This window comes from Mizuhopecten yessoensis, unplaced genomic scaffold (assembly GCF_002113885.1).
Source record: "Mizuhopecten yessoensis strain PY_sf001 unplaced genomic scaffold, ASM211388v2 scaffold2671, whole genome shotgun sequence".
NCBI lineage: Eukaryota > Metazoa > Mollusca > Bivalvia > Pectinida > Pectinidae > Mizuhopecten > Mizuhopecten yessoensis.
Window position 1 is genome coordinate 1,397,126 of NW_018404662.1, and position 15,788 is coordinate 1,412,913.

General features: G+C 36.3%; 1 long non-coding RNA gene across 2 annotated transcripts in view; it reads right to left on the reverse strand.

The window, feature by feature from the left end:
* The window catches only part of LOC110446303, a 19,994-nt gene extending 8,871 nt beyond the window's left edge, over positions 1–11,123 (reverse strand). Inside the window, exons 1-4 of one of the 2 annotated variants that reach the window (XR_002462447.1) lie at positions 11,049–11,123; positions 9,679–9,789; positions 9,098–9,169; positions 6,803–6,853 (exon numbers count right to left, since the gene is read on the reverse strand). This is a non-coding gene — a long non-coding RNA (uncharacterized LOC110446303). Of the gene's footprint in view, positions 1–6,802; positions 6,854–9,097; positions 9,170–9,678; positions 10,092–11,048 lie in introns of those variants that run through there. The other variant, XR_002462446.1, reaches the window with a different exon arrangement.
* Between the last annotated feature and the right edge of the window lie 4,665 nt (positions 11,124–15,788).

A 15,788-nucleotide genomic window follows, 5' to 3' on the forward strand; every position in this document is an offset into this window, starting at 1 on the left:
TTAACGCTCAGCAATTTAGGAGTGGGACGACTGGTTCGCCCGTTGTCATTATAATGTGACTGGGCGGAGTGTCCTGTTGGGTGTCTTCGGCAGTATGTTTCAGTGAGGTAGCACTATAAAGTCGACATCAGTTCCACGCTATCACAAGGAGACGAACACATCGCAGCCTCCAAAAACACACACACATACACTGCACGCATCTATCTTGCACACATGGTAGGCCGCCTTAAATGAACATAGCTATTGATAGGACGTTAAACAGTACTAAACCAAACCAAACCAAATCGGACATGTGGATCGCGCAAACGGCTTTATTGCTACCACCTGTTTATTCTAATCTTCATGTTACAGATTTTAAACCGTTAATAACAAAATTTGTAAGTTCAAAGTGGCAAATACTTGGAATCAATGCGTAGACAATAAATAACACTGTGTCAAACTGAAAATCAGTGAATGGCATCCAAGCTATGGAGAAAACGCCGAGACGAGGTTGTCCTTGGTCGCCCTGGATTAGTCATTCCTACATAACCCATTCTTATTTATTGAATAACGAAGACCAGCTTCATTCAATGCACAGCATGTCACAAACCATTTACAGTGAAACACCTGTTATTAGATTGCATTGACCTTCAGCCAACAAGATATTTTTTTATGATTATATATCAGAACACAAATAACTTTTTTAAGAAGTCAGTATCTCTACAATTCTTATCTATCTAAAAACTGTCGGTCTGTTCGGAAAGATATAACTAAATGATAGCCACTTTTACAATGTATTCAAGTTGACCGTTAAGAATAAAATAATAATAATAATTAATGAGAGAAACAGATCAGTAACGGTTACCTGAATATCCCTTCAATAAAAGTCGAGACAATAATCAAATTTAACATGGCGCTTTGCCTTAGTCGCCTCAAATGTAAAAGATTATGCCTGCAGTGGAACTTTGTACAGGTTACAATATTTCAGTGCGATGACACCTATATACTTTTACACATTGTTCAATTTTAAATTCCAATAAATAAACATCGGAGATAAGACAATTTTTAGTTTGTTTTAAGAGTTAGTTGTAAAGGTTTTACCACCCTATCAACAGCTAAGGAGGCCATTTTATCCTTAATGCTGAAGGTAAAGCAGGAACTGTCGTTATGTCGAGGCCTGGGGACAGAACGGGCAAACTTTCAACATTAAAGCAAGAAGTGAGGCACTGCCAAGCAAGGCGCTGAGAAATAAAGGCAGTTAAAAGTAGAGAGAAATATAAAGATCTGAAATATTGCAATGGGTGCAGCGTATTTATTTTGGTCGCTTTTCAGAGAAGACCTGAAATAAATGGGATCGGCTTAATTTATTTTTTTACAGAAAATCCGATATTATAGTAAAAATTTTAACAAATGGAACATACGTTGAACTTATTTAAAGCTTTAACGATTCAGAAAGTGTTCAAGTCGGCATGATATTTCAGTGAGGTAGTCATATAAACTCGGCATGATATTTCAGTGAGGTAGTCATATAAACTCGGCATGATAATTCAGTGAGGTGGTCATATAAACTCGGCATGATATTTCAGTGAGGTAGTCATATATACTCGGCATGATATTTCAGTGAGGTAGTCATATAAACTCGGCATGATATTTCAGTGAGGTAGTCATATAAACTCGGCATGATATTTCAGTGAGGTAGTCATATAAACTTGGCATGATATTTCAATGAAGTAGTCATATAAAGACGGCATCTTAGAGCCGTCACGAAACGTTATCGGAGCTACATTGATGGGGTTTTCCGTACACATCGTGTGGTCTAACTGGACATTTGGAATGGACTATTTATACGGCATCAGCATCGTAACAAACCTGACGGTTCAGACAACACATTAATTCAATAACTGAAATATTCTTTTTCTTGACGATACGTCTCTTTAACGTTCAGTGTTTATTATGGCAAAAACTGGTTTTCTCATTCTCAGTAAAATGTGTTCGGGTGTAAAAGTGGTCTTGGTGCGTTCAGCATGCTATTTCAGTAAGATAGCACTCTAAAGTGGACATCGGATCCGCGCTATCGTGAGGAGGCAAACATGACACAAAATGAGGAACGTCCTTAGCTGGTAAGAAGACGATACACAAATTAAATGAAAATAAACACTAATGCTATTACTCTTATTATTTAAGGATCCTCTAAATACAAACTTGACGTGAACAATGTTAGTTATTACTTCAGTATACAGTTATTTAAACAAGAATAAATACAATGAGCGCTTATTCAGAAAGGTGAGATTGCTTAAAAACCTTAATTCTTTTGTAGACGTCAATGAAGTTGTATTCATGCAAACAAGTATTGAACACTTGTTATTTATCCTATTTCATGTTATGAACAGTATTATGTGTCTGGGATATAGAACAGTTATATATCATATGGAAGTAATAAAAAATGATTTTATTTTGAGAACAGATAAGATAACAAGCAAGCCAAAGTCTGTCTCAAAGCTTCGACACAAGTTCCTTATCATGTTTTCTGCATCTTTATCGTCGGCTGATAGATGTTGTTTATGTATCTGGACAGTCAGTAAAACAAACAAGCAGCTCTTATCAGTGTACGAAGAAATATACGACAAGCATGACGATGATAAATGAGGAACCGGGGAAGGTATTATGTAATGTTTAATCCCAATGCATATTGTACGCTGGCTTTGGCTCCTGCAATATCTCCTCTTTGAGCTTTACTGCGGGACTGTAAAAAGGCAACATCATATCAGAGTAAAAGTCACTTTGTGGCAGTGATATCGCAATTCTTACTACAAAGTATAATGAATATTGTAAATTGTCTGTTAGCTGAAATACATACACACACATATATATATATATACATCATTTTATCTTAAGATCACCGTGAAGAATGCGAAGTGCTTTTCAAAAAGCGTATTTGTATATTGTCCGGTTCCAGTGCCTACACTTAGTGTGACGTATGTCTAGGTAAGGATGATGTAAAGGAATGTGATTTTATATAATAAAACGTGTGAATATATGCATTCATGTGCGCACATATTATTTTCCGGCACGTCCATCCTGGACCTCGTCTGGTTAAGCTGGACTTAATTTACATTTCCAGCTGGTCATTATCGTCCATACGATAGTTGTCCTCGAACATGATACCCAATCATAAAACTTAATATATATGGTTCAAGTAACATTTTATTGACCGATACCATGTTAGCTTATAATATTGCATTTGTAACCTTTAATAATGTGTTCAATCTAAGCAATATAAACCTATTAACATGTCAACATTTATAACAAGAGGCCCATGGGCCTTAACGGTCACCTGAGTTCTGATATATTTGTACAGAGAGTTGATTTTTGTTTTTAAAACATGAACAGAAATATTATTCAAAGTGACAATAAACAATAAAACCACCTTATTCAATATCTAGCATACAGATTTAAGACTGAAAAGTATCTGAAACTAGCAACTCTGATTCTAAACAAGGAAAATGAAGAAATTTTAGCACACTGACTCCTTTGGGCCCTGCCCTACAGCCCTTGGATAATTTTTTTCTCCACGGTATTAAACTGTCAACTCAGGGGTATAATTCCAATCAAGTTATCAACATGTAATATCCAAAGTATCATTTGCCAATATAAACCATAATAAATGTTGCCCCCCCCCCGCCCAAGGGTAAACGTGAGACCCTAGGGTCATCACATTTTTGGGAGAGCACCCAAAACCCTTCCATCTATGAAGAGTATTCTATTTTACCATATCTGGGTCTTGAGAAGTAGGTTTTGAGATTTCAGTCAATTTGACCAGTTTTGACCATCATCCCCTGGGGGCCAGTCAGGGCTGATATGCTGATATGTGCATACCATCAAACTGCTATCCGAAAAGTTATGCTGACCAAAATTGAATTACTTCCAATGGAAATTAAACAAACGTTGGTCCAAAATGTGAATCCCTATATAAACTATAATAAAGTTTACCCCCCTCCGCAAGGGGAAACATGAGAACCTAGAGTCAAGAAATTCACAATTTTGGAAAGCACTTTAAGACCCTTCCATCTATGAAGAGTATTTGATTCTACAAAATCTGGGTCTTGAGAAGAAGATTTTTGAAATTCCATCAATTTGACCCTTTTTGGCCCCACTCATCAGCCCCTGGGGGTCAGTCAGGGCTGATATATGCATACCATCAAACTAATATCCAATACTGATAACGCTAACCCAAATTGAATTACTTCCAATGAAAATTAAACAAATGTTGTTCCAAAATGTTATTTCCCTACATAGACTATAGTAAAGTTTACCCCCTCCCAATGGGGAAACGTGAGACCCCCAGGGTCATGAAATTCACAATTTTGATAAAGTACTATAGACCCTTTCATCTATGAAGAGTATTTGATTCTACCATATCTGGGTCTTGAGAAGAAGGTTTTTGAAATTTCAGACAATTTGACCGTTTTTTGCCCCACCCGTCAGCCCCTGGGGGTCAGTCAGGGCTGATTTGTGCATACATTAAACTGTTATCCAATACTGATAATGCTAACCCAAATTGAATTACTTCCAATGGAAATTAAACAAAGTTTGGTCAAAAAAGGGATTTCTCTATATAAACTATAGTAAAATTTAACCCTTCCCCAGGGGAAAATGTGAGACCCCAGGGTCATGGAATTCACAATTGTGGTAAAGCACTATAGATCCTTCAATCTATGAAGAATATTTGATTCTACCATATCTGGGTCTTGAGATGAAGATTTTTGAATTTTCAGTCAATTTGACCCTTCTTGGCTCCACCCCTCAGCCCCTAGGGTCAGTAAGGGCTGATATGTGCATACCATCCAACTGCTATCCAATTCCGATAATGCTATCCGACGACGCACGACGCAGGACAAAAGGCATCGAATTACCATGTTTTCAAATTATAAATAAAACATGTTGCATTAGGTAGCTTTGGGACGAAAATAGGTATAGAAACGTTACTCACCTCGCAAGATGAAACGATTGCACTCATTCCAAAAGGCCAGCAACAGAACAGACAGGCAAAGAGAAAATGGAAGCTGATTAATATATCTATGCATAACATAATCATGCGGCATAGATTCTGTTTGAGTCTATATGATAACTATAATTAAATTATTATTTAAATTTACGTCAAAATACGTGGTAAATAAATCCATCAGTATGGTGTGGAGGTGTGGTGGTGTGTTATACTAAAAAATATTCGACCTTGACTATGGAATGATAAACAAAAGTACATCGGATATGCGGTATTGGTTTAACAATGAAACCAACGTAACTCTGAAAATGTATATCTTCCAACGAAAGTTTACGTTGTTGACAATTACATGACCAGAAGCCAACGTCCAGTGTGGTCAGTTTTATCTCTTGGGAAAGCTAGTGATAAATACAGCTACGGCCGAAATAGCGCAATATCCGGGCCTTTCAGTGTGGGGTTAGCATGTATAGCAGCATGCTGTCGATCGACAACAGAATGTCAGTGAATCTGATTTCACATATAGCACATGTATGTCGCTTTGAATTAATATAACACATCGCAAGCGAGAACTATAGGTATCATGACATATAAATCTAATCAGATATTTTTGTTCACTGTTAGATTTGAATAACATGAAAAAGGTGTATTTTGAATATGCGCATAAGTAGGATACTTATGGAGAGTTTTAAACAGCACGAAGTACTGTACAATATGAGCAGCAAAACAAATTATTCATTTATAACGATGATTGATATGTTAATTGGAAAATACTAAGGATTCAGAATAAACGCTTATTCTTGTATTCAAAAGAAATTAAGTGAATAACGCGAGACTTTACCTTTCCATCTCGGCTGGAGAGACATATTTGTCAGTTTGAAGTTCACCAACATATGCTGCTAAAACGTATGGTCGTTAATTGTACCTTTAGGTGCTGTTTAACTGACGTTACATCTCGCAAAAAGCAAAACGTATAATTCATATTATAAAACAACCAGAGAACAACGAAGTGTTAACAGTCAAATTCGAACTAGAAACGGTTATAACTAAGGTTTGGATTAGACTGGTTTAATCTTGTATAACGTCCTATTAACATATAATGTTATTTAAGGACGTGCCTCCATGTGTATCCTGCAAGTGTACATGTGTGTATGTGTGTAATATAGATACTTATTTACTCTTATAGACTCTTATTTTAAGAGAACAAATGATATGTGTTCCGGAAGAGTACTTATATTCACGGCTTGTTCGCATCATATATTGGTCAACTTTAACCTGTTGTTAGTGAAAATGTCAAGTTGTTGCCAATAAGAAACAAAGGTGTTCACAACACATCAATCGTGTTGCAATCAATTTCAGACTCGGATGTACTGCTATCATATTATCTACATTGATGGAAAGATCTTCGGGGGTTTATCTAAAATACAGATTTCATTAGCCCCCGGTCATCTGTTCTCTTTGGAAGGGGGTAATATTTACTTAAGTTTATCTAGAGAAATAACATTTTTGGGTATATTTTTTCTTTCAAACTTGATGGGAATAATTATAATGACAAGACAATTAAATGGTATGAGAAAATATTTTTCTGCCTCGCCCCAGGGGCCAGACGGGTGGGGCAAAATTGGGTGAATAGCACAGCACATTCGATGCAATATTACCTAATTTTCTTAAGGGATTTCATCATTTTGGTCCCTTAAAACATTGTCAAAGCCTTCAGACAAAAACATAACCTACCGGCAAATTATAACGGCATTTGGCTAATCACGAAGGTGAAACATAGATATTAAATTTAACTATAAAAACGGGGTTTTAAAGTTGACATACCTGTATGTGTCAATGGCTGGCTATAGGGTGATGGATAACCACTGGCCCCTACTACAAAAGAAAAGCTGTTATTTTTACCTATATATAGAATTGTTAACAAATGAAATGAAACCATTCTTAATCAAAAAGAATGCGGAATTGTTATTAAGTTAGTTTACTTATCAATACCATTTAAATTAGAAGGTTGTCTTATCTCATTCTTTAATAACACATACCTAGTGGGAATATTTGAGGCTCGTCATCCTGATCAAAGCCTTTATATTGTTGTGAACTCATTGCAATGTTGCCTGTAACAGACAGCGTTTATAAGAAAACGACCCTTGTACAGAGCTCGAGGGCAGCAGCAGGGAAAACTGGGAAAAAGACGAGACACTCAACCAGCCCTATTGCCACAGAGACAAATCAACAGCAGTTTTGTTTCAAAATCCCAACAGCTAGGGAAGTGGAAATGGAGCTGAAAAAAACTAATGGAGGAGAAACTAATGGTGGAGGAACAGTCCCCTTCTATACACAGCAGTCTGTAACACCACAGCCCCCTCAGTCCGACTCATTTGACCTATACAGGAAGTTGTCACACCTGGGCATTCTTTGGAAGAGAATCCTACGTCAACAAGCAAAGGTAGCGTTTCCAGACCATTAGACTGCAATGTCGATTCCTAAACAAAATCCCAAATCTGGACAGCCCAATTTGTTGACCTCGCATCATTGATATTTGAATCCAGGCCTTATGTAGTTGACATGCATGTTTTTGTTGGGAAAATTGATTTAATGCCCAGATCTAAATCATTCAAGATCATTCATTGAAAAGTGGAATGAATCTTTTCGTATCTTTACTGCAGTCTATTGTACTACGTTTCCTTCCCTAACTCCACTCCTCTTGAAATGCTGTAGTAACCCTGGCAACACAGAAAGGTGATTGGCAGTTCTATTATACCAACTTCCGGAGGCGGAAGCTAATGGAATCTTCATTGGGGGGAGTTAAACACTGAGCTGTATACATAAGCCCTTACCAGAAACATAGGGAAAAATGAAGGTACTTTTCGGAATAGTCAACCGACCAATTCTTCAACCAACGTTAACCCCTCCAGTAAAATCTGATATCAGTATAATAACAAAGGGGTCTGTTCTAGGTCTGGGTGACCACACAAGAGTGACAAATGTGGAGCAGATCATCCAAAAAAGTGATGCCACAAAAGAGAGGATGTGGCAAACAGAGAATCAACCAGTAATAACCACAACAACCAACATTCTAAATAGTAATCAGTTTAAAGTTAAGCCGTCTCCAGATATCATTACTCCTATTAAGGTTTCGGAGTTTGCAAATGGTTGATAGGATAAACACAGAATTTACTTGAAGGCTTTAGTTTGGGTTTCTCACTCCATTATCAGGGGCCCAGGGGTTTTCGGGATGCATCAAATCTTCTATCAGCTAGAGATTAACCCTAAATTTTTAATTTCAAAAGCACAGATATAGCAAGAGGTGGGGCATCTATCTCATGCAGTTCATTTGTAGGCATTGAACTATATTTAACTTTGTTCCAGGCTTGCTTACCTTTCGACGAGATAGAAAAAAAATAGGGGGAGTATCAGAATGTTTCACTATGTTCTTGAATTACATATGGGATGAATCTAAGCAACTTCTGGGGTAATTGGCCTAGGATGTTTAATGATTCATACCTAGGATTATTATGGTAATTCACTCCTGGGGTAATTTTCCTACGATGTTTAATGACTCATACCTAGGATTGTTATGGTAACTCATTATTGGGATAATCGGCCTCAGGGTGTTTAAAGACTCCTACCTGTGATTATTATGGTAAATCACTCCTGGGGTAATCGGCCTCAGAGTGATGCAACCGTTGATAATTTGTTGTTAAATGTTGACGTCGTTCAGAGTGAATAAACGACATTTTCACTCATTGCAGTGTTTCTGTTATCTATCATTCACTTCCCTTTGCCACGAACTGAGCATATTTTGGGATTTAACAAGGAAGTTTTTTTTTATTTCACTCATTGCAGTGTTTCTGTTATCTTCCATTCACTTCCTTTTGCCACGAATAGAGCATATTTTGGGATTTAACAAGGAAGGTTTTCTTATCTTACTCATCGTAATGTTTCTGTTATCTTTCATTCACTTCCCTTTGCCACGAAAAGAGCATACTTTGGGATTTAACAAGGAAGGTTTTCTTATCTCATTCTTTTAAAACACATACCTGATGGCATTTTGCCACGAACAGAGCAGTTTTGGGATTTAACATAAAAGGATTTCTATTCTCTATCTTTTAAAACACATACCTGGTGGGAATATTTGAGGTTCGTAATCCTGATCAAAGCCGTCATATTGTCGTGAACTCATTGAGATTTTGTCTAGAACAAACAGCGTTTATAAAAAAACAATTACAAGTAAGAGATTCAGACATTATATAATATATATAGTGTGCATATACATTACATATATAGAGTAAAATACCTAGTATACATAATAAATTAGAAGTTACAGGTATCATCAGATTTACAAAAACTTATCTTACGTAACAGAGGCAGCTACACGTCCTGTCTAGATCAAATAAGCATAGTTGTGAATTTGTCTTTACTCAATTCTCGATTACAAACGTTACTTCCTGTTTGTTCGGGTATCATGCACACAATGAAGTCCTACTTTGAAAGTTTGGCCTTCAAACACTTGACGCAGGCGACACAATCAAATAAAAGCAGTGCTGTACCAATTATAATATTTAGTCAAAACATTTGGTTTCAACATGAAACTTTATTGTGAAAGGGAGATTTTGCTTTGTTAATTTAAACATTTATCTCGTTATTGCCAATATGTATAGAAACAATTAAGTTTATGAATGTAGACCATCAAATATACTTACCGCAAATCTGTGTCTTGAAAACTTTTTCTTTTTGTCTATATACTTCCTCGTTCCGTCTGTGCCACGTCGACACTTGTCCTCATATGACCCTGGCTTTGTCGAGGACTTTACCTTGACAAATCAATAACACGTAACTGTCTAGAAATGGGGCCTGTTATCACCCGTTAGTGAAAAAAACAGAACTGTGTCGTCGGCGTATTAAAATTCGTCGTCTTATTAATGTAAATTATGTAAGGGTCGTTAGCAGCAGATATAATTTAACAGAGCAGTGACACAAATCTGATGCATGTATAAATGTGTAAAACAAATAACAGATTTGCTGTGTTAATGCATTTAACATTAAAAATAATGAAACTAATATATCTCCCTTTTATATACTCATTTGCGTTCAGCGATCTCTCCCTAGGCACCGTTCTATTGTCATCTAAACTGTCGCACTGACGCTATATCCAAGAAAAAGCAAAACATTTTTATGTTAAAACAACAACATAAGAACCCCCTGCATAATTGGATATATATGTTTGTGTCCTCTACTTGGGGAAACAAAAGCGACCAAAATCTTTATAATTCTCATTTTTTTTTCTATTCTGACATTAAATCATACGACTTTCTTTTATCTTATTTAGAAATAAAGTTGAAATGTAAGGACTTTCAATCTTTTTAATCTTTTTGTTCTGATGGTTTGAAAGATGATCAAAAGGCCACCTTAGCCATGGTTGCAAATTTACCACACTTGGATGTCGGTTTGTTTGTTTGTTTCTGTTTTACGTCCTATTACCAGCTATGGTCATTTTAGGACGTGCCAGGTTTTTGTGGTGGAGGAAAGCCGGAGTTCCCGGAGAAAAACCACCGACCTACAAATGTACGACCAGTACCTGGCAATTACCATACTTAGGCTTCGGAACCCGCGACCCAGTGTTGGAGGGCTAGTGGTAGCAGAATGTCTGACGCTTTAACCACTTGGCCACCGCGGCCCCCGACCAAATAATGCATCGATATTTTCAGAGGAAGACCTTGATATCTACCCCACTCTTTAACACATTAACTTCAATGATGTACCAAGTCAGTGATCTATCCTGACTCCATATCTGTTCTACAGAGCCTTTGCAACGAAAGTTTGAAGAATATATCAATCAGTAAAATACTTACATTGTTTCATAGTATTAACTCAAAATGTCAAATTATAGTATGCTGCATTCACTCACTTATGGGAATACCAAGCAATGAAAAGGCAGATCGGGCCGCCAACGCGGTTTTTTTTATACACCTGTTGATTTTAAACCTCCTTTTACAGATCTTAAACGTTATTAACAAATGTCGCAGTATAGAAATAAAATGTAGCTATACAGAGATTTTAAAATTTAACTTACCTTTATGTGGCATTGACTGGCTGTAGGGTGGCGAATTACCACTTGCCCTTCCGACAAAAGAAGAAGGACTATTTTATACCTATATAAAGAAAAGAAAACAAATACAATTAAACCACTTCTAAAAATGAAACTGGGTCATATTTCTTAAGGCATCCGTTTGTTTGGTGAATTAATTAGCTTTTCAATGCGTGAATACTAGCCACAATGCATACAGTAGACATTTACAGTTTCGTTCGCCTTTGATTTTTTTTGTTTAAAGTCCTATCAACAGCTAAGGTATTTTATGAACGTGCCTCAATGTGTGTTGTGTACGCTTGCTTGTGTAAAGCCGACTTTATAGTGCTATTTCACTGACATACAATGTACCATGCCACAGACTCCCAACACAACATTCCGCCCGGTCACAATATACTGACAACATGTGAACCAGTTGTTGCCGTTACCCTTAATGCTGAACGTTAAGAAGGAAATAACAACTACCATTTCTAAGGACTTTGGTATGTCAAGGCCTGGGGATAGAACCAATTGCCTTTCTTACATGGGTGAACCCTCAATATTAAACGTGAGGTATTGCTAAGCAATGATCTATGAAATGAAAGGAATTTGGAAGTAGAGAGAAATATCAAGATCCCAATTATTGCAATTGATGCAGCAGATTTGTGTTTGTCGCTTTTGTGTCCTCAAGTAGAGGGCACAACAGCAAATCCCTTATTTTGCAGGGGGTTCCCACATTAATTACGATGCATGTTTATGAGAGTAATATATTGTTTGTTTAAAAGAAAACTGAAAACCCGTTATATTAATTCGAAAATTTTGTTCAAAGTGCATCATTATTTCTTAAAAATTCTTATATTAAGATAATCATAATTATAACATGTTGGACTATTTACAAGTAGGCACTTCATATGTTCGGCATATGGTTGGGTGGCAAAGAGTAAACTGTTAAAGTGATATGGTTATCAGTTCGATTACAGTAAATTTAACGTAATCCAAACTCGTTAATTATTTTCATCACACAATTATAAGCCCAACATATTGTTAACGTTGTTGTTGAATGTAAAATGTTGCTTGTTTAACTATGGAATACGGATATTAACATTATTGTGACGTGATTGTAGTTGACATATCACATTTTATCAGCCATAACATTAAATCCGCTACCGTTGGTAAAACGTGAATCTTTTTACAACGTATAGGATTTGATATATATCAGTATATAATTATTATGATAAGTACATTTGGGTACATTCCCTCGTGCATGATTATATTTATATTCCAGTAATCACACATTATATTAATTAGTAACTATGCTAATTCATGTTGTAATCCATCCATTATGTATTAAAAATTGATTGAGATAATATAGACAGCTGTACACATGTGTATGCATATACAGTATAAAGTAAACTTCCTCGTAAATAGTGTAGATAAGTTATACTGTTTAAGCTGTCATATTCCTAATGTATGCTAAATATACGTTTAACTTCACACATATAATATTAATTGAAAAGTTCTTTCATAATATCATGATTCATTTGGTACTGCTACTAAAAAGGGTGGGTTAATACACCGACTACTATGTATGAATAACTTTAGGCATGCATGTACCAAGGTATCAGAATGGTCTTTACTATCATGATACATAGCAAGATATACATTTTAATTAGGTTAAAAAGAAATTAATAAGATAATACATGGACAGGTATTTGTTGGTGTGGTAGCTGGTGACAGTAATAAGGAAGTGATATACATTTTGTATATGCATCACTGGTTTAAGTTTCACAATTCAGTCTAACGTTGTAAATAGACTGCAGACATATATGTAACACATTTATTATTAAATAATTATGGTAGAAAGTTTGGGAGTCAGATCATGAGATATAGCTAGCATACCGGATCACGATATAGCTGCTGTCCAGTATAAGACTAAATCTTATCGTAGTGCATATTGTTCCCGGTAAGAAGAGGACTGGTGGTTACGTCTTCCGAAGATGTTTTGTTGCTGATTCCGAGGATGTGGGGGTCTCACGGCTGTTGACAATCTGGGAGGAGGGTCTGGATAATTAGAAAGTTCTGACAGCTTGGTGATTGAGGCTTTAGAGCTACTACGATTCCTGATGATAATTCTGCCATCCTGTGTCCAAGCACTGTTGAATGTTCCTATGGACTTGAGATACCTGGCTTTGGCGTACACAGTCGATCTCAGTTTGGTCAGGGCCTCGTTGAGGTAGAAGGGAGGTTGGTCTTCAATTTTGTTACGTCGGCAAAAGAGATGCTGGGATTTGTGTGACTGTCAGACCGAGAAAATAGTACAAACCTTGCATCATAGACTTGGGCCCGGGTGGAGTACGAGATGAGTCTCAATATAATGTCACTATTAAAGCTATACAGTGAAATCCCTATTATTCGTATCAAGTTAGAAGTTATGGGTATCATCAGATTTAGAATAACTTACCTTATGTAACAGAGGGAGCTACAAGTCCTGTCTAGATCAAATAAGCGTAGTTGTGAATTTACCTTTACACGATTCGCAGTAACTGCCGGTTTGTTTGCATGACTACACACACTTTTGGCTATCAAACACTTTAATTGATTATGATATATAGTTATAACAACTAGTTGCAAAATGAAATTTTTATTTTAAAAGGGAGATTTTACTTTGTTAGATAAAACATTTATTCCCTATTGCCAATACGTACATGTGAGTGTATACCGCTAATATAGCGAAACAAAGATATCCGGCTTTTTGAAATTTGTCATCTGTTAGTGTAAATATTGCAATGTTCGTTAATGTATTAATTTCTAAGAGCATTAACACAAGTCTGATACATGTCTAGATGTGTAAAGCTGTTTTGAGACAGAAATCCTCAGCAGCAGAAACCGGTAGCTTAACTTATATAAACGGCACGATGTGTATCATTAAAAAAGTAATAGTAGTTTTCAGGCGACACTCGTCGTTATGCAAAGATTTACCCCCAAGCATGTTCATTCAAAAATTTGCAGAATATATACACCCCTAACGATAAGATTGGATGATAATTGAGATACAACGAGAAACAATCAATTACTAACAAAACATAAGACTCGATGGTGTCTCCCTAGGCTCTTGTCAATTACCTAAACTGTTGCGTGAGAATGTTTTACCACAAACAAATAAACAATAAAGATCTGAACCTTTTTTAGTCGTAAATCATCAGGAGGAACTCCTGCTGTTGTGTATTGAACATGGACATTTTGGAGTTTGACAGTTAATTTTGGTATCTCTATTCTCAGGAAAGATTATAGGGATCTTTATCAAATTTCACGAAGGTTTCTCTTTATCCCAGGATAGGTATACCATTTGTTGGAGTTATGAAAAGATGTACGACAGGCAGCCATCTTAAATTTTGAGAGTAAAAGTTTGTTAATGCTTTTTCTCGGAAAGTCCACAATACTTCTTTCTTTAATTGCACATGAATGTTCACGTTGATCCTTAATTACATATATGTTTAAATACCGATTTCGGTGACCTGATGTAAAAATTTAAAAAGGCCGACAGGCTGCCATCTAGAAATGTGATATGCAGGTTCCCTTTGTTCTACAGCTGTGCATGTTTACATTTTGACTGGGGAAAACATGGCCGACACGAAGCAACCTCAGGACCGATTCTTGTAGGTGACAACCGAGTCATAATAAACATGATACCGATATTTATATAACCAGGAAGAAATTACTGAACGTGGTACACCGATTAGAGAACGGCTGTTGTTAGATTTGACCTTAAATCGACTGTTTGCATGTTCTACCTCTTTAGAAAAAGTCGTTAAATGTCCTTCAGTCCTAAAAAGGTATATAATTAGGCAGAACACAATTATATGAGATCGTGAGCTTGTTGTTTTCTTTACTGCATGTTATCGTAAGAGACAATTAATGAGATATTTGCTTAAAGGAAATTAATTAAAAAAAAAAGAAATGATGTTTTGCCTCAATTATAGCACTCGGTATTTTAAAAGTTTAGTGGTAGGAATTCCATCCATAACTTTGTAAAGATAATGACTAAATGTGAATCGAAAGGAGAAAAAAATACATTTTTTTAGACATTGCATTGTTTAGTGTTGCTGTTATTGGAATATCGCTATCGTTTTAGCTCACATAGTCCGAAAGACTATAGTGAACGTATGCCATACCGCAGCGTCCGTCGTCCGTCCGTCAACTTTTCCTTTAAAACGCTACTAGTCCTGAATGGCCAAGTAGATTCGACTAAATATAGTCTTGAGAATCTTTAGGTCAAGGGAACTCAATTTTGTATAAAAAGGTTGATGTGGCCACCATTGGGGTAGAGGGGCGGACTCAATAGGGGAGAAATAGAGTTAAAACCTTTAAAATCCTTCTTCTACCGTAGGGATCAGGAGATTTTATTCTGATTTAGTCTGGAGCATCCTTGTATGAATCCAATGTGGACAACTTTGGCTAGTGAATAACAGGTTTTAAATGTGTCGTAAAAAAAATACTGAAAGTTTTTTTCTTTCTGAAAAATCTTACATTAAGATCATCACGAGTATAAAACCGCAGGAACATTTACACGGAGACACTAAATACGTACGGCGTGTGGCTGGGTGTTTAAGTGAGTTCGGCATTGCTTTGAATACAGTAAATAGAACAGTATTCAAATTCAGCTCCTCTATCACTTGTTATCACACAATTATTTGACAACAGTATTGCTTTTATTTTAAAGGAAAATAACATGTTGCTCGCTTCATT